Source organism: Carassius gibelio, chromosome B16, assembly GCF_023724105.1.
Source record: "Carassius gibelio isolate Cgi1373 ecotype wild population from Czech Republic chromosome B16, carGib1.2-hapl.c, whole genome shotgun sequence".
Taxonomy (NCBI): Eukaryota; Metazoa; Chordata; class Actinopteri; order Cypriniformes; family Cyprinidae; genus Carassius; species Carassius gibelio.
In genome coordinates this window covers 5,389,390-5,410,142 of record NC_068411.1, presented here as the reverse complement: position 1 = coordinate 5,410,142, position 20,753 = coordinate 5,389,390, and the positions used below count along the sequence as shown (strand labels likewise).

The 20,753-nt window shown below is 35.6% G+C and overlaps 1 protein-coding gene and 1 long non-coding RNA gene across 3 annotated transcripts in view; one reads left to right on the top strand and one right to left on the bottom strand.

Annotated features, from left to right (window-relative positions):
- Nucleotides 1-20,753, bottom strand: part of LOC127974867 (uncharacterized) — a 42,603-nt gene that overhangs the window by 3,578 nt on the left and 18,272 nt on the right. The window lies entirely within an intron of this gene.
- On the top strand, nt 1,218-18,981 carry LOC127974869 (uncharacterized). Of its 2 annotated transcripts, XR_008157385.1 has the most exons (19): nt 1,218-1,526; nt 1,964-2,070; nt 3,182-3,381; nt 3,470-3,510; nt 3,660-3,707; nt 3,933-3,992; nt 5,239-5,313; nt 6,234-6,315; nt 7,336-7,410; nt 8,782-8,856; nt 10,217-10,321; nt 10,927-11,010; nt 11,158-11,310; nt 11,527-11,619; nt 12,350-12,741; nt 12,823-12,972; nt 14,415-14,540; nt 16,644-16,749; nt 18,685-18,981. It is a non-coding gene; the product is annotated as an uncharacterized LOC127974869 (long non-coding RNA). The 2 variants fall into 2 exon arrangements; XR_008157386.1 differs by lacking the exons at nt 1,218-1,526; nt 1,964-2,070; nt 3,182-3,381; ... (9 more) ...; nt 11,158-11,310; nt 11,527-11,619 and adding an exon at nt 11,919-12,072.

The window sequence follows — 20,753 nt, the reverse complement described above, 5'->3', positions numbered from 1 at the left end:
GAGCTTGTAGCATTACAATTTAAAAAGGTGTTTTGTTACCAGCTAGAAAAGAAAGCATTTATCACTTATACCTTACCTCAAACTAAAAAAGAAACAAATGTAAAGCGGCGATACAAACCAGAAAACTTGGCATTTTTCACGATGTTATAAAAAGTTAAAACAAAAGAAAAAAGAGGTAGGTATTACGCGGATCTAAAATAAAATCCATCAGACAAGAAACTTGTCAAATCTATGTTGTACTTTACCACTAACCACCATTTTAAAAAGCGAGACTGTTAGTGACAGAGTTAGACGAAAGAAAAAAATATCTCACAGCAAAGTGTTAAGACATCTCCGTTGAGCGATCCTGACAGCACCGCAGACACACTTAGAATGAGGCTCGGGGGAATGCTCCGAAAAAAAAAAACACGCCTCCAGAGCTTGAGACTGCCCCGCTGTAGGTGTGATAGCAGCGTCAATTTGGGCTTAACAAGTGTTTAAAAATAGGATTTTGTTGAATCAAATTTATCCGTACCTAGTTGTAAAATACGAAAGGTGTTTTTTGTGAATTGAAAAATTGGACAGCTAACCCAGATAGCACACGTACGTCGCGGAGACGTCTGTGCGATGTCGTCTTTTGCATCTGGCAGATGTATATTTTAGGGCGTTTGCTCATCTGGCATACGTCGCCGAGACGTCCCTGCCAGCTGTTAAGACGACGCCTAGTCTATGTATTCCAGACGTAAATAAATTAGAACGTCTAGGATCCGCTCTTTAAACGATGTTAATCAGATGTTCATACGTCTGCAAGATGTCTGATTGATGTAGGATAGACATCATTTTATCAAAACTTCCCCCTCCCATTATTTTAATAAAATACCTTTGCGATGTTTTAAATAATCCTCCCTCATGCACGTTACAATTACCAAACATAATAATTAATAAATAAACCACACGATCAACTAAAGAACATACATTTGTTGATTTTATTTATATATAAAAAAAAAAAAAAACAGGCAAAAAAAAAAAAACATTTGATTTATACAAAACAAGATAACAGTTTATGCCAACAACAATACACTATTTGTAACATATATACAGGCATTCCAAAAAAAAAAAAAAACATAAATTAAATCCTCCCTGGGGCCAAGCGTAGGAAATCTTTAATAATTTTTTCCGCGTCTGCTTCGGTTGGAGACAGAAGGACGGGGTTCCTCATAGCTGAAGCTGTATGTTAAAAGAAACAATTACAAAAATGTAAAAAGATCGAGCAACCTGCTTTCACTTATATTGCAATGAACGTCAGATATTTTTTTTCTTTATCTGGTTCTTCTGAATAAATTGGACAAAGTTATCTAAATAGCATAAAGAACAAATAATATTAGCTGCTGGTTCGACGCCAACAGCCAAACAAGAAGAAGCACGTGAACTATGCACGTGAGTTAGGGTGCATGCGTCAAAGCTCTTCCCGCGTTATTCAACTTAACCATGTGCCCTGCTGTGCAGAATACACGTCTAGATTAGTTGCAAGGGAGGATTTGCTTAAGGTACGTGTATATTTTAAAACTAATTGTTGTGTCAGCGATCAGTTTTATAATAGCTTCCAAATTAAGCTGTGTATGATGACTATCACCTGTTTGTTAATTAGCGAGTAACGTTAACGTTATACCATAAGTTGTTTCGCGTGCGTTTTGGTTGGGCAAATGGATTTCTAAAGGGGTTAACTGATGTTTTAAGTCTAATTTAAGTTTTTCACAAGTAATTTTTTCTAAATATTTTTGATAATGGCTGATGCCACGTCAGGTTATGTTTAACCAATTTGAAACCTGTTATACATTATTTTAGTTGTACTGACTAATGTTGTAATGACAGCTCCGCCATTAATTCTATTGCTTGTATTTGTACAACATTATTGAACTTGCCTACTAGGAGCGCTCCGATGTGTGATTTTCGGATGCCTCTCTTGTCTCCCCTCCCGCACCAGTTCAACTGTCGGGCGACGTCAGTGGAGAACACCTTGGAGCAAATCCTCCATACAGTTTTCTTCATGCTCGGCCCGCCACTGATGGATAATCTGTTCACCTTCAACAGGTACATTTTAAAGTAATATTTTAGCATTAAATTGACCTGTATTCTATACACATCCAATTAAAAAATTGGAACAATTAAGATTTTGTAATTTTTTTTTGTTTTGTTTTGTTGAAAGAAGCCTCTCATGTTCACCAAAGATGCATTTATTTTATTGAAAATGCAGTATAATTTAATATTATGAAACTATTTATAGGAACTATATTTAACTATTTTAAAATATAACTTACTTTTGCGATGCAAAGCTGAATTTTCTCAGCAGGATATGATCAAATCTATATGCTGATTTGCTGCTCAAGAAACATTTATTATTATTATCAAAGGTGAAAATGGTTGTACTGCTTCAAGTTTTTGTGTAAACCATGGTGCACTGCTAGAACAGTGTTATATATTTTGCTGACTTGTGTACTTACATTATCCGATTCCCAAATGTTTCGAAGAATGTTTAAATCCAGAGAAATAAGCAATTTTAACTAGTGACACAAACCGTGTCCATATGTTTTAATAGGCCGGTGATGACCACACAGAGTAGGATTATAATAGAACTTTCAAATACATCTAGTATGATACGCCAACATAACATCTGATTTTAACCACTGCAAATCAGCGTTATTTCTAATTTTCAAAGATTCCTCTAAAAAATAATTAATTATGGTTTCCATAAAATATAATGAGTAGCAAAAACTGGTTTTGATGATAATTGACACTGATAAGATGAACCATTATTAATAACTGCCATTAATAATTGCTATTAGCTGATCAGCATATTCTAATGATTTTCAAAGGGTCATGTGACACTGGAGGCTGGATTAATGAGTATATAAAAATATTTTAAAATAGCTTATTATTGGAATGTTTCAGAGTATTACTGTTTCTGTTATATTTTTCATAAATTTTATACATTAGCAAGTAAATGCAGTGCGCATTAGAGACTTCTTTCAGCAACATTTCAACTTAATCATTCCATGCTTTTGACTGGTAGTGTGTAAACATGCACACACATGTTAGCACACAAACAGTTTGTTTACATTTTGTTAGTAGTTGTAGGTTTGACGGTTTCAGTGATTCTTACCATTCTCTGCATAAACCCTCTGTCTACCAATCTTTGTTCCAGCCTATCTAGGTCTGCAGTAGATGCTAGAGGAAAGACACCACCCTCTTCCTCTTCAGCCATCTGCATTTGGGGTACAACACGCCTGTTCCCCACTAGAGACTGGACCAGTGAAGTCAGATGGTTGATCTTCATGTCCATTTTCTCTAGTGTTTCCAGAATTGTCCTTTCTACAGCTGCAATACATAAGATAATTTAACTTGGTATGTAGCTTTGATGAATGAAATGATGCATTTTGCAACTTATTTAACAACTTAATAAATAACGTACGTGTACATTGATTTGTTACAGTACTCAAGACTGGATTTTCCTGTCTCCCACCAGAAGTACCTGTAAGTATAAATTTACAGTAAGGTTTTAAATGTTAGATGTAGTGTTACATGCATCTGCCTTGATGTTATCAAAAGAATGTCACATTATTTAGGGTAAAATGTTTACCATTTTCAAAAAAAATTTATCCTGACCCTTATATGCATTTCAGTGTTTTCTGGTTTGCTAAAGAGCCTCACTGGAGCTCAAAATGGAGTTGGTAAGTAAAAACTTAAAGTAAGCTAATGTTGATGGTTTTAACATCAATAATAATAAAAAAAAAATGGGTAACTGGGTAATGGGTAAAACACAATAGCCCTAGGACGGCGGGCTAGCGATTTTGCGAGCTCTGGGAATGTTTTCTGTTGTCCATATCTTAGTTTGATTTGTTCTTGTGCACAGTTACATTAAACCTTAAAGTTAAGATAATCTTTGTCTTGTGTAGCCAGGCCTTCAGGCTGACAACAGAAGGTCTGAACCCCTTTGATTGGCCAAGGACTACCAGGTAAAGCAACCAATGACGGTTCATTGTGTGTAGCATCATCTTTAGGGGCATGCAGATGAAAAGTTGATGCCACTCCAGTAACTGACTTAGTTTAGTTTATCATGGTACGCACTTATTGTCAAAGTTATAAATAGGGCTGGGTATAGAGTTTGATACTTTTTAGGCACCAACCGAAATGCCACGATACCATCGAGTATCGATAAAACGTCTTGTCATTCGATACCAAACTTCGATACCTAAGGGGTTAATCTTGTCAACATCAGTGAGCCAATAAGCCTGCAGCACTAGGTGTGTTCGACAAGAAGTGGCAACGCGCAGATCGATTGGTGTTGACATCCGCGAGAGCAATTCAAAAACCTAAAAAGCAGTCTGCTCTAACTCTCTTGGTCCTGCAAGGAGCTGCGTCAAATCGAACACACCTACTTGTTTACACCGTTTACACTCAGAGAGATGTGGCTCACATGTAAGGCTGTAGCGTGAAAGTGTCCCAACCCCCTTATATAACCTAAAAATTAATTGGAATTTAATACTTTGGGTTTCGTTAAATTAAACCTACAATATAGTAATGTACAACTAACTGGACTCCCTGTGTAATTTATGGCACTAGCTGAAATGTTTTATCCATTAAATAATTTTGGTTATAGTTCATTTAAGAGAGACCAAATTTGTTCAGTCAACCACTGTTTACTAAAGAAAGCAATTTTGATTATTTTTTTCTCCTGCTATACTAAAATCATACCTACCATGACTTCAAAACCAATGGTATGTACCAAATAATTATTTATTTATTTTTTTGGTGTAACTTCATTTAAATTATTTTTGGAATGTAATTAAAATAAACAATAATGCTGTCATGTCCTATTATACCCTAAATTTTTATATAACATTAAATCCATAACAATATTTAATATGATTTGAAATGGTGTGCAGTTTGATTTAGTTCAATTCTACTAAAACGTGCAGATTATTGTACTTTCAGAACAAACTGCTTCCTGTGAATGTTGCAGTCCATCATGTCTGTATTCCTGGACATTGTTCAAGTTATCAGACATTGTGTTTTTCCCCTTCTTAACTTACTCAGTGTTCTTCCTTGGTGGGCCCCTGAGAGTCTCAGGACAGAAAAGGTGTGCTCTATGGATTAAACAGATCATGCATCTTATATTATCTGGTTTTAAATGCTGTAAATTAAGTTTTTCTCATTTTCATCTCCTTATGCTAATTAATGCTCTTGTACCTTGTGTGTCAGGTGGATGAGCACTCCAGCCGTCACCATGATGGTCTGCCTGAGAGACACCCACTGGAGCTGAGAAAGATGGACTTGGTGAGATTTGCTTGTTACTCAGACAAGTAAATGCACATTAAAATTCTAGCTAATTGAATTTCAGAAAATAATAAAAACAAAGAAAAATATGAATTCAAATCTATTTTTAAAGTAAAATCATGGCATCAATGCCATCCAGAAGAAAATAAGTCAGTAAATGGTAACATGTACACAATCAGTCAAAGCTTTTTGAACAGTAAGATTTTTAATGTTTTAAAGAATTATCTTATGTTCACCAAGCTTGCATTTATTTGATCCAAAATACAGTAAAAGCACTATTACTGTGAAACACATTTTTGCTATTTAAAAAAAAAACTGCTTTATACAATAGTAGGGGTAGAGATCTTTAGTCACCTTACTATCCGTTCCGATTCTGGGAGTCACGATCCGATTCCAGAACGACTCTTGATCTACTTTTCCCACCTTATTAATTAGTTTACCAACTTGAGAATCTTAAAATCCTTTAAATATATAAAATATTTAAATATTCTTACATAAGTAATTTTACAAATTGAAAAAAATAACTAAAACAGTTGTATGTAAAGAATTGTAACCTAATATAACATAACTAACTAGCATTCATTATAGTATATTTATCTGTCTAAATCATCTTGTCTCACTTACAGATTTGACTGGTAAATGATGAAGAATGATAGCCTTTTGTATTGAATTGCATTGCATATCAGGGATGACAGATTGATAAAAAGACATGCTATTTGTGAGTAGATGTAACTTTTGATACTTTCCAGTTAAAGTGTCTCTCTGATTGATTTAGCCCTATCAGTACAGCTCCCATGAAAAAAAAGAAATAGTGAAGACCTCTGACAGTCTTACAAACATTTAGTAAGAATGTAGTAGAATTAGTAGAATGTCATGTTACATTTTATGTTATGTAACATTTTCACTGTTTACAATGGCAGGGCCTGCCATCTTGTCTTTTTGGCTTGTTGTTTCTGATTGCACTTTAATCTCAAGAGGGAAATCCCGATCAAATCCCAGAAGGTAAAATCAAAACAAAATGAAGTTATAACTTGTTTTGAACAATTTCTTTGTCATTTGAATATTGATTTTAAGTGTTGGGGGGTGGGGTTGATTTTTTTTTTTTTTTTTATAGGCCATATCACCCAGCCCTACTAGGTTATTAAAAAGCTGACTTTTCACAGTGTATGCTCCTAAACCAGGGGTGGCGAATGTTGGTCCTGGAGAGCCGCAGCCCTGCAGAGTTTTGCTTCAACCCTAATTAAGCACACCTGAACAAGCTAATGAAGGTCTGAAGGGTTACTAGAAATTTACAGGAAGGTTAGTTTTAATTAGGATTGGAGCAGAACTCTGCTGCGGCTCTCCAGGACCATAGTTAGCCACACCTGTCCTAAACCCTTCTTACCCAGCTATTCATGGTAGATATCCATTTTATCATGTGTTCATTTGTGTCATTTCAGATTACAACACCTTTATAGCGATTAAATGTAACTTACTCGGTGTTCTTCCTTGGTAGTCACCTGTGGGTCTCAGGACAGTAAAGGTGTGCTCTACGGATTAAACACAAAATATTATTCCATTTTAGATTGTGTGAAGGGCTGTGAATGCTGCGGTCACAAGACTTTGAGCTTGCAAAGTTTCCTTGGATGCTGCAACAATTGTGATATGATGTCATGCTCTGCAGTGTTTTTAAAAACTAAAAAAAAACTTAAATTCAACACACAACGCATAATAATACATTTAAAATGTAAAAACACACAATCTACTCCACTTTCCTGCAGCGCTGCAGTTTTACATACATGTTCTTTTAATTCAGCTATTATGCTGTGATGTATCAAACTGCTATTGGTCATACAGTTTCACGTGATGTGAATTCGCAGGTCAAGAGTTCAGCAAGCTTGAACTTTAAAATGCAGCGAAATGCGAACCTTTTCACAAAAGCTTGCGCTTCCGGTTTGATGCATTCGCATCCATATTAATGGAAGTCAATGGAAAGAATATTAATCTTTATTCTATTTAATGTTCTTTTACCTTGTGTGTCAGGTGGATGAGCACTCCAGCTGTCGCTATGATGGTCTGCCTGAGAGATGCCCACTGGAGCTGAGAAAGATGGAGTGGGTGAGATTTGCTTGTTACATTTTGCAAATTAACAAACTAAGGCCTGCAACACACTCAGCAGCCAGAATTCCGTTTTATAAATTTTTGGGGTCTAAAATCATGAGCCATGTGAAATCATGCAGATCAGTATAAGAAAATTTGAGGGGAGTGGGGTTGGTGGTCATGATGTTCGAAATCCAGGGTTTTTCCTGGGTCAAAAATGGTCTTCGGTTGTGGCTGACGGTCATCCACACAGTAAAAAGAACTCTATCCACGTGATTTGCAAAATACTACAATACATTTTAAATAAATGCAGTGAAACAGTATGTGAATTTTGCTTATTCTATTAATTAATGAAATATAAAAATAATCACTGTCAAGTAGGGCTGGAACAGAATATTCGATTATTTGAATATTCGTTTGGTGGGTTGGCATTCGATTTTCAATTTTGAGACTCGAATATTCTTTTTCATTCAACCTTGAATATGAATTGAGTGAATGTCATGATCAACGTGAGGCGTGCCGCTTCTAGCTCCAGGGTTCGTACAAGGTGCTTAAAGTGCTTGAAGTACTTGAATTTCACTTTTTGAAATTTAAGTCCTGGAAAACCCTTGAAAACAACCATATTTTTGAGAGGGTACTTGAAAAATACTTGGATTTTTAAAGGGCAGTATATAAGAAATAAGTGTTGAATTAACGGGGAAGTCGTGGCCTAGTGGTTAAAGAGGCTGACTCCTAACCCTAAGGTTGTGGGTTCGAGACTCGGGCCGGCAACACCACGACTGAGGTGCCCTTGAGCAAGGCACCGAACCCCCAACTGCTCCCCGGGCGCCGCAGCATAAATGATACCCACTGCTCCGGGTGTGTGTTCACAGTGTGTGTGTGTACTCTGGATGGGTTAAATGCAGAGCACGAATTCTGAGTATGGGTCACCATACTTGGCTGTATGTCACTTTCACTTCACTTCATTCTTTTTTTCAGTTGGTGCAATTCAACATGCTTTTTTGTTTCAATGACATTTGTCATTCATTTTTTTCCATATGTGTGTGTGTGTGTGTGTGTGTGTGTGTATTTATTTATTTTTATGTGCAGCCTCAGTACATTGTATCGTTAGACACTTGATCGATGTATCTATCCATATCGATGGGTCCTTAATAACTTTGCAGTTATTTTGCAACTATTATTCACAAAAAAAGATCAAGCACAGATTTATGTGCAATTAACTTACTCTGGGCTCTTCCTAGGTGGTCCTCTGAGGGTCTCAGGACAGCAAAGTTGTGCTCTAAGGATTGAACACAAAATGTTGTTCAGTTTTTAAGATTTATTTAAATGCTGTGAATATGTTTCAGATTTCCTTTATCCATGATTATGGTCTTTTACCTTGTGTGTTAGGTTGATCAACACACCAGCCTTCTCCGTCATGGTCTGCCTGAGACATACGCAGTGGAGCTGAGAAAGGTGGAGTAGGTAAGTTGAATCAAGCAGTTTAAGTCGGTTTACAATGGTTCATAATCTTAAAGGGACAGTTGCTTACAAATAAAAAATGTTTATTGTATAAAGTGATTATGACTCTTCAGAAGATTGGAATTAAACCACTCATATTGTATCCGTTATTTCTACAATCTCTGTATGGACTATGGAAATGTAGGAACAGAAATCCCTGTGTTCATTGAAGACATTTTTATTTGTGTTTTGAAAATAAAGTTTGTGGGTTTAGAATGACATGAGTATTCACAGAGGTTTCTATGAATGAACTAACCCGTTAATTGCATCAAATGCTGATCTTCCTTTATCTTTCCAGCTAGCCAAATACAACTAATTATTTACCTTGAAAGCTGGGGAGACTCTCACACCAGGTCTGCTGTTGGTCTTCCATGTCCCTTTGTTGCTGATTGACAAATGCTGTTGACAATTGGGGGGGGGGGGGGGGGGGATTTCACTTTTGGTGTTCTGGCTGTTATGCACCTTTAATCTTACTTATTTCATACTGGGTCATTCTGTGTCAGATCAGCCAGATTTCAGAAACTTCCCTGAATCAAATTTGATATTTTTGATAAATCTTAATTTTGACCCCCCTCTAAAAAATCATGGATTACACAGTAGATATAAATCCATGATATTCATTTTTTATTTATTTCAACAGGGAACCAAAAAATATATATATATATTTTACTTTCAACCTCTGGTTGAGTCAACATGGAATGTGTACTTTTATTTATAGTATTCATTTTTTTATTATTATTTTTCATTACCTTTTTTGTTGCGTTTTGGAATTGCTGGAGGTTTTGGTGCAGGTGGAACACTTGCTTTGTTTGCAGCTTTTCTTTTTTTAATGGGTGGTTGATCTGCTGCCTCTTCATCTGACGAGTAGATATGATCGGTACTTGTTTTCTTTCTAGGAAAACAAAGATAAAATAACAACTGCACACATTCATTGCCTCTTTGTGTTATGTAGCTCATAGAAATGTGCTCAATAAATGTTGTGCTTTATTTCTCCTTAAAGGGTTAGTTCGCCCAGAAAATAGAATTCTATCATTAATTACTCACCCTCATGTCGTTCCAAACCCCTAAGAACTTCGTTTCATCTTCAGAACACAAGTTAAGATATTTTAGATGAAATCCAAGAGCACTATAGTGGTTCAGCTTTAATTATGAAGTGACGATAATACTTTCAACAATTAATTTTAATTTAATTTTAATTTATTTTAATTAATTTTAAGACCCGAATGCGCTATTTTAACAATGACTTTAATACCTTTCTGTGGTGGTAGTGGCATTGATGTCTATGGGGTATTTCATCAGTAATATCTTCATTTGTGTTCCAAAGATGAACGAAGGTCTTGTTGGTTTGGAATGACTGTACCAGTCACACTGAAGCTCCTATTCAATAACTTATACCATGGTCTGTCTGGATATTCTGATTGGCTGGCAGGTATGTATTAAAACAGTTTATACTATGGGGCCGTTGAATGCTTGAATCTGATTGGCTGACAAATGTTCTGAGGTGTGCAATTATTTTCTGGGAAATGCACGGCGAACGTAGTTCCAGGCAGCTGAAAAATAGTGAAAAATAAAAATAATAGAAAAATACTGCATATCTGAGGTGTAACGCATCACAACCTCGGGTGTGCATTATTTTTCTAATAATTCAACTGCCTGTCGTCAATTATTCCTTAATGCACAGGTAGTTCCAAGTCAGTTTATATCACCGTTCTGTATTAATGCGCTGATTTCATTGACTTTCAGGAGCATAGAAACTTGTTTTTAATGCTGTCCTGTGATTTTTATTAATAAAATAGCTTAGATACTGGATTAGGGTAAGGGATAAGATAGCTGTGCATTAAACGATTCTAATGCACAACGTGGAGGCAAAAAAACACTCGACGTTAAGTGCATTAAAATCGTTTGCCTATCCCTTACTTAAATTTTAAAGATAGATGACATATGAAGGCAAATGATGCTATTTTCATTTGACAAACCATTTCTTTTGTCTTTTTGTGAGGACTTACTTGGCAATCCTTTTTCCTGTAATTTCAGGTTCTGAGTTTATGTCAGAAGTGTAGCTGGCCTTCTTCCAGTTGTTGGCTACATTCTGAAAAGATGCTGGAAAAAGAAATGCAGGTATGGCCTTTATTAAAGCTATGTGAGATCATGTTTTACAGTGTGGATAAATGATGTGCAAACATTCTGAAAAATGAAATACAGGTCTACTCTGGGCAAGATCATGTTTAATTTACAGCATCATTTACTCTTACCTGACTCATGCAGGATTCTTGCTCTGTGTCGGGTCCACCCTTTTTCTGGCTGTGGTGCCTCCATTGTCCGAACACTCTTCAGCAACCTGTCAAGGTCTTTATATGGTGGCCACCAGGACTTGGCAGCTGGTCCAGTCGTCCCTTCTCCCTCAAACTCCACGATTAGGTACATTTTTTTTTTTTCTTTCTTTTTTTTTTTTGCAAGTCTGAAACCCATATTGTTTATTAACTGATTAATTTTCAACAATGTAATTGAAATGCATGAACTATGAAACAAAAAGTGCTGATAAAGAATTACTCCGTATGTAAAAGAGGAATTGAAACGAATTGATTGTGATAGGGGACAAGAAAAATTTTGCTCTCTATTTCCTCAAACTTGCAGAAATCAACTGTTGTTGAGAGGTCATCCACTAAATGAATGCCAAGTGTAGAGGATGGCAGTGGATAGTCAAACAAGGATTCCTGGTGGTTGAAGGTATTGTAAGCTACATACATTTCATCCCTTAATGAAATGATGTTTTGCAGCTTAGCAACTTTGCCGCCAATGCAAACGTGACTGTTTGTTTGCCTTATCCAATTTCAGAGTGTGTTGGCTTGTTCTCAACTCTTTATATTGTGTCGCCTCATGGAAGGATGCAGGTAGAGGACCAGTCGCATGTGGTTTTTTGAGCAGATGTGGCCTGGTTTTGTGAGTTTTTTTTTTTGCAGCATCTTTGCATTTCTGAGAGTCTTTTTACTATTTGACTGAGTGGGCATGTTGGTTTCCTCCTTTTGAGTTTGTTTAGGTGATTCTCATACTTGAAAGCACTGAAGTTGTCAAGGACACCATGCTTTTTCGCATCATCTGCAAGATGTACAAGACAGTGTGCATTGTAGGACAAGAATTGTGGACCATACAGTTGACCAAAGTGAGAGACAACGAGCACCAGTAAGTCATTGGCATAATCACAGTATTCTTCAATCAAACTGTTGTTGCACAGGATGAAGATTCCCTCAAAAAGTAGCAAGAAATTTTTGTACACCTGTGTGTTAAGGAGATCTTTCATCATGACAGGTCCGGTATACAGTAAAAACTGCCTAAACTCTGTTGTCTTCCACCTATCAATTTCTCTCAGTGCCCTTGGTTTCATTGCAAACTCCATGGGCACACTTCTCCGAGCATTTAACAGTCTTTCTGACAATGTGTTTATTTGAAATCCTGACAGCCTACAAGTCAGAGGACCCATCTTCAGCCACAAGAGAAGAAGCTGTCTCATGATGGTGCATGTAGTCGAGGGGAAAACCAAAGACCATGTTTAGGGATGTTTCTTCAAGAGGTGATGGACCGTGATGATGATCAGCATCTGTCTTATTTCTGAAGCTCTCATTAGTTCTTAAAGGCATGTCAGTTCTTGGAAATGTCATTCTGTTTTCTAGGTACAAACCATCCTGTGTGCATTTTTCACATCCGTGATAACCTGTGTGACCTTTTAAAATTTTTCAGGAATGCACGGGCAGGTGCATCACAGACCATCGAAGAGAGTATTAAATTGAACATCACTCCATCGAATTCAAATCCTTTAGCTAATTCATTTACTTCAGAGATGAATTCTTGAAGGTACTCTGCTAGGGATGTAGGTTTACTTGTGCCACAAAATAAACCTATTGTCACTGGTTCCTCTTGTTTGATGTTTTGCAGTGTCCCTAGGATGGGCCAGAACTGTGATGCTGAGCTCTTATAAAGTGGCAAACCATCAATGCTGACCTGAAGCTCCGGCGTGTGAATGTTGTGCAGAATGTCAACATTCTGATGTAGCACCTCTGCAATTGAATTCAGCACTCCGAAATGGTAATACTGGCCACCAGCCTTGTCTTGTATTTCAGGGTTTAAACGCACAGTTCCTAGCATTGTCCTCGAATCTTTTGGCAGATTTAAACTGTGTAGCTGTAGAATGTTGAGCAGTGAATTCAATGCCACATGTGTGATTTTGTGTTCAGTAGCCCAGGATGCCAAATCATAATTTAATGAATTTGGATCTGATTCTGATTCTGTGTCTGATTCACTGACATCAGGAACACTTCTGACATCTCATCAACATGAGAGAGACAGTCCATTAATGTATCTTCATCATCATTTTGACCTTGACCGGTTTTACTGTGCATCCAACCCAATTCTTTCCCCCAAGTTGTTGCCTGTATTGTCTGCAGTTGCTGATCCACCTTGTCCTTTGCTTTCCGTCTTAGTGTCCAATAGGATGGTTTATTTGAAGCCATAGTATAAAGACCTTAATACAAACAAACCTATTTTTTTGTTGTTTGTTTACCAAGTCATATGCATTAAAATAATGTACATACCTTTAGTTGGTTGACGGATGGTAATGGATAACTTTCTGTAGTCAAATTAAACAAAGGACATAGTTAAATGCTGAAATTTAAAATGACTACATAAATATACTATTACATATCTAAATTTTAATCAGAGATTGACAGTCTTCTGTAATTGAGGTTTAAACATAGATTAAATTCTCTTTTCATCACATAGTGTTCTTTTAAAAACATCAGTTGCACCTAAGAGATCTGTTCACATATAATTATACATTTACACAGACAAAAGTTCGGTACTGGTTAGATTTTCATGTGTTTGAAAGAAATGGTATTACGTAAGACTGTTTATTTTATGAAAATACATTTTCACTGTAAATATATTCAATGTAAATCTTTTCACAATTGTGTGCATCAAATCAGCGTATTAAAATGATTTCCAAAGTATCATGTGATCACAGAAAAAAGGTAATATTGTGAAATATTTTTGGAAATTAAAAATATAGGTGTCTTATTTTAATATACTTTAATATATATATATATATATATATATATATATATATATATATATATATATATATATATATATATATATATATATATATATATATATATAATATAATATAGTTGTTCTGAGATGCAAAGCTGGTTTTTCAGCATCATTACTTCAGTCTTCAGTGTCACATGATCCTTCAGAAATCCTTCTAATATGATGATTTATTATAAGTGTTGGAAATAGTTGTGCAGCTTAGTATATGTGTTTTATGTATTTATTTATTTTCTTTTGAAACCAGTGAACATTTTTCAGGATTCTTTGATAAAAGTTAAAAACAACAGCACTTATTTAAAATAGAAATCTTATGCAACAATAACAATAATGCCGTGCTTGGTGTCTATCTAATCTTCAGGTGAGAGTTGAATGGCGCTTAGTGTCTCGCGAGATTTTAATTGGGTTTCCTCTGTTTCAAGCAAGGCATTCGATTGGATGGTAGGTGCTAATGTCGCGCTGCAAGAACAACATGGCACGGGTTCAAAGCCTTATTCAACTGAGAAAATTGATCAGCGTCATGGTACAAGCGAAGTCTGAATGGTTTGGTAAGGTGAACTTGAAACGAAATCCCGCAACCGTGAGTTTGTTAAACTGTTGTCACTGAACAGGACTTTTTGTGATCTCGTGTATGTTAACTGGACATCATATACGTTTAGTGCTTGTATAACTTGATCCGGGCCGCTGTTATTACGTTAGCTCGGAGCCTCTGTTCATGGTTGACTTGCCTTACATTTGTCAGAGCTGGTGGGTCTAAATCAATCCGAGATAGCCCATTACGACGTCCAATACTAAAGCAAACTTGTAGGAATGAATGAAAACTATTGAGCAATTTCGAAAAGTCGCTGAGTGTAAATCTTACTTGTTATTGCGGTGTAAAATACAAGTGCATTTGATTGTCCACTTAGTTTTTGGACCATCACAAATGGGTGTCCCTGAAAAGTATACTATTTGAGGGTACAGAGCGATGGATTTTAGATTCAGTGCAAGTGCAATGTATAGCAACATTTTACATTTCTACGTTATATTCCTCAGTACCAATAGGCCATAGCCAATCAGTATTGAGCAGGGCAGCGCTTCAGATTATCCCGCCCGACCGATGATTGGATTCGCTCAGAATGGCGTTGAAGTGAATTTGATGACGTACATCAGCTGTTTTCGCGAGGGGAAAAAAGCGCCCTTAACATTTCGGTATTTAGTTTAAGTTAGGTTGTTTGTATTTAAGTGTATGTGTTTACATGTATAATGATTCTTATCTCGAATATAATCAAACGTAAAGATATCAAAAGGCTGATTAATCCAAAATAAATGTTACTTACCAACCACTTGACGAACTGATGACAAACTACAAACAAACTTAAAGACGACTAATTAACTTTTAAAACAACAGTAGTAGAAAGACGTGTAATGAATGAACAGGAACTTAATATATACAACTGGTTCTATTTACAGATTATTAATGTGGGGAAAATAATCAAAAAATGTTGAGGGTACAGTAGGCTGAGGAAATCACAACGGTCATCTGATACAAATTACAACGGCCATCGCATATATGTAGCCTACGGTCACGTGACATTCATTCATATATATTTTTTTAAATTTATTTTATTATTTTTCTGAGCTTAATACAAGAAACACAATGTGTTCATGTTTAGAGTTGTTATAAATATTGCTACAGTTTAATGGTTTAATATTGCTTAAATCAGATTTTTTTAGGGTGAGGGTTACCTCAAGGACATAATGTCAAAGGTTACTTGTTTGCTACCTCTGTTTATTTGTAAATTTAATGGGTGTTTTTTTTCACCATATGTTGAAGATATTTTAAAATTTGTTTATTTTATTAGTTATTATATTTATTAGGCATTTTAAATTTAATTTGACAGTCAGTACTAAAAGAGTATGAAAATATTGAAATGTGTACATGTATTGTTTTCTCTCTGTGTGTCACATTACACTTGCCCTGAATATTTCAGTGCCACACAATTTGCCACAGTGGCAATGGTAATTTTTATTAATTATTTTTTCTCTATATGAAATTGGATATTTGGCAGTAAAGCGCTCAAGTTAAGTTGGGTGAAATATAAATTTGTTTAAACAACATCTGTGTTAAGTCTTAAAAAAAAAAAAATATATATATAATATATATATATATATATGAAAATATTTAGTATTCTGACAGCTTCTCCGAGTTGGGTCTTTATAGCTTTTGCTTTTCTTTATATTTGCTCATTAAAACTCACCATATTCCATAGTACTAAACATTTTTTAGGTCATGGTAGCCACATGTAAAACCATGAATGCCTCTTCACTACACAGTAAGAAAAAAACAACTTTTCTCTACAAGTCTGGTAATCATGAAAAACGGTAACCTGAACACATTTAGTATAGAGATAAATGCAAAAATTACCATAGCTTCATAACAAACAATTGTTATTATATTCTATTATTTCTGTAACTATTAATACAGGCTTGAGTCCTGTCTTACTGTGGATGTTGGATGTAGTGATTTTTACAATGGCAACCCACAGACTCAATGTGGACACCTTGTTGTAAAACACTTTTTATTATTATTATTATTATTAACTGTGTATTATATTTATTCCTTTTGATATATGAGTGATGTGTCTGGCACACATTTTCTTTTTCTCTAGTTTCCCTGTTTCTTCTGCCTTGGCTGCACCAGCTGTGGAAACCAGACCTGGTGAGGACCCTCTCCTCCATCCTCAACTATTGAACCTCTTATATCACTCGGATGAGGTAATAAATTAAAGATTGTGTTGTTGGTCAGTGAATAGTTTGTTTTAAGCTGCAAATAATTGTAATATTTCTGATCAATTTGATAACCACTATATTTAACCGCTATATTCAGGGTGTCTGCAGGTCCTCAAAAAGTCTTTAAATGTCTTAAATAGTGTTTTCCTAATATAAGGCCTTAAAAAGTATTTAAATGTCTTAAATTCAGATAAGATAGGTCTTAAATATATTTGGTCACTTCAGTCTGATGGACCTAATGACTGTTTATAATCATTGGACAGCCCGAAGATTTTTTTTTTCTTCCCCTGCGTCGTCAGAGTGAATTGAAGAATACAAGTTTGCGCTGAGGCTCACTCTTTGTGAGAGACTTCAGATAGAACAAATAAAATGGCACACATAAACATGATATAGTAAAGTAATACCTTGACAAGTGAGCTATCTTGAACAATATTCTAACAACGAAAAAAAAAAACATTGACTACCTTTACAAGCTGTTAAAATTCGGGTTAAGGTCACTATTTGGGTTTCTGAAACATTCGGGATTACCCGTTTACATGCGTGAGCAGAGAGAGTTACTCCTGTATACATGGAATGTGTAATAAGTCGCCAATATCCCGATGTAAACAGCGACGCACGGTTAGCGTCTGGACGTAAGACGCAATATGCGTCATTTCCGATTCTTCTTCCTGTATCCAAAGACTCAAAAGACCAAGATTCCTTGTGAATAGAACATGCGCAGAACACACATTTTGATGGGGATATGCCGAAACGCGTTTACAAGACCAAATATTCGGGTTAGAAAAGGGCTACCCCAGGTATAATATCCCGGTTTTTAAAAACCGGGATATGAGCATATCCGGGTTTTTGCCGGTGTTTACATGGCCGTGCGCGACCGGGTTATTGCTAATATCCCGGTTTTGAACGGGTTATTGGCTGCATGTAAACGTAGTCATTGAAAACACCTACAGAGTGTATGCATTACGTGTGTTCATTTAGAATGTGCACTGCATGATTCAGTCTATTAAAAGACATCGGGGGAAGAACATGTGTATATTAATACCTCTTAAATATAGTTAATCAATTTTGGTAAATTTCACATGGCAGAGTGCCCTTTTTTTCCTCAAAAAATTACCATATATAAATGTAATAATTTTTTTTTTTTACAACAGTTTCATAAACTATACGTTCTATTAAGAGACTTACGTTTTTGCACTATTTCACCAAAAAAATAATTCCAAACAAAGCCACAGTGCTGTTTTGCGTGTCTAAGCAACATGAAGGCTTTTTGTTCCTTAATTAATTCAACTGTTTTAATTACTCACTTATTAACCGTTACCTGCTGTCACCTACTGGTGGTTTTTAATGTCAGATTTAAAGTATCTTTTTAATTCAATTAAATTCAAGTTTATTTGTGTAGCGCTTTTTACGATACAAATAATTACAAAGCAACTTTACAGAAAATTACGTTTCTAAATATTTAGTAGTAGCTTATAAGTGGTGACTGTCACTTTATGTGCATATGACAGGATTTTTCAGAAAAATTAATCAAAGACGTTGTCAACCAGACAATGAACATTATTAACAGCAATTATTATATAATGCAGTCACACTTGTAGCAATATTTGTTAGTTCTGTTGTTGATTCAGGGTTAGCATCATCTGGGGTCCTCTTAGGGTCAGCATCATCTCTTCTCAGGTGTTCTGGAACCAGACTGGAGCTTGTGTAAATCCTAGTTACCACGGGATGAAGATCCCAGCCGAAACAGAGAAACAAATAGAGACATCATAAGCATAGCTGGTAATGTTCCAACACAGTAAAATTAATTAGTTTAACCCAAGCTAAAGAATAATAATATATTTTATATGATGTGATGCTCTTTTTGTGAACATTGTTACATAAAATGCTCTTACTGTTTCTTTTCTTCACCCAATACTTTAGGACAGACCAGCCTGTGATCTCCTAAGACACCCAGATTCAGCCCTGGTCACGATCTGTCCCACACCTGTGTCTCCTCACAGTCCATCACCAGTGTCTGCACCCTGCATACTGCCAATAATATGTTTTTTTTGTTCTGGAGAGAGATGCCATTCACAACATAATCTCTACACAATATCAAACTCAAATAATTTAGTCTTGCCTAACAGTTTCCCTGATTTGTTACTGTTCACAATGTAGCATGGTCTTGCCTACCTTTGTCCATTCAGTTATTAAAATGTTTTTAATATTTGTATTGAATATATCTCAAGGTTATTATTTAAAAGCAACTTCACTTGATCTTTCCCTAGAAGAGATAATAGGTGTGTTTGACTTGAAGCAGTGCTGTGCAGACCGATCGAAGTATGACATCACGGTACCATGAGAGCAATAAGACGGCTTAATATATAGGTCCTTCTCAAAAAATTAGCATATTGTGATAAAAGTTCATTATTTCCATAATGTAATGATAAAAATTTTACTTTCATATATTTTAGATTCATTGCACACCAACTGAAATATTTCAGGTCTTTTATTGTTTTAATACTGATGATTTTAGCATACAGCTCATGAAAACCCCAAATTCCTATCTCAAAAAATTAGCATATTTCATCCGGAATTTGGGGTTTTCATGACCTGTATGCCAAAATCAGTAAAGGTAAAGAACTACATGAACTAAAGCCATGAATCACCCCTTAATTATAATAATCAGGGTGATCAATTCTGTCAAATTCAACATTGCTCCAACAGCCCTGTCTGTAATTAAGCAGTGCTCCTGAAGACCACAAATAGCAGGTTCAGTAGTGTTTGAGAAGGCTTGAAGCTGAACTTTCCAGGAAGTTATATAGTTATGTAGACAGGTAAGTGTTGATGGGACTAATTATTGAGTAGAGTATTGCTCAGAATTATTCTGGAGTTCACTTATAGGCAGGATGTACAGTAATTGCATTAAATACTGTATAGACTATTGAACATTTGTCTAAAACAATAGTGAATTTAACAAACATCTCAAGTTTAACATTTACAAGTGTGTAAATAGTACAGTAATGTTATTACACTTGAAGTACAAAATAATCATACTGTAGTTTATTTTGAGTAACTTGCTCAACATATATATATATATGTGTTAAGTACAATCACTAATCTTGAAATGTTGAACACTTAAAACATACAAATAGTCAATGATCTTAACACGCGCTGTACAAAATAACTTCCACACGCGTTTATCTTCATTAACAGGGACAGTTGGACAAACCGATTTAAAAGTGCATGATGGATTACGTTGTTAAAACATTTTTTTTGTGCTTTTGTTCTTGTTTGTTTCCAGTAAAGTATGTCACCTTTTGTCTGATCATTTAGACATTAATGTTAACGAAAGCGCACAGTGTCATTCTGTGCACATAAGTAAAGAAAAAGTGTTTGTGTCTCCTTGAAAACATCAATGGAATATAATACATTTAATAAATAAATGTATGTCTACAAAATAATGTGATGTTTGCTTTTAAACATGCTATATACGTTCTTGTACTAAGAGCAAATCACAGAACATGGATTTTAAATGATCGTTATTTCTTCAAGTATTTCCCTTTAAATTAATCAAGTATAGCAGCTTCCAGTTCTCGACGGACATGCCGGCATATTTCGGGTGATAAAGATACGTCGTATAGATGTCATTTAGAGGTAGGGTAGACGTTTAATTTAACAGCTCAAACAGACGATCTACAGACGATCAAAATACGACTATAAAAAAGGAATCCGATGTTTATCAGATGATGCGCTCTTCAGCAGACGTCTCCGCGACGTACGTGTGCTAGCTGTAATAGGTTTAAGATGTGACAAAACCAACCGCTCCAAACATTTCATGACCACTGATGTAAGGGCCACCGGTCTGTAGTCGTTTAGGTCCACAGCTTTGTTTTTCTTTGGTACTGGAATAATGGTTGATGACTTAAAACAACTCGGAACACTGCATAAAACAATTGATTGATTAAAAATGTCCGTAAAAACTGGGGCTAGCTGACTAGCACAGTACT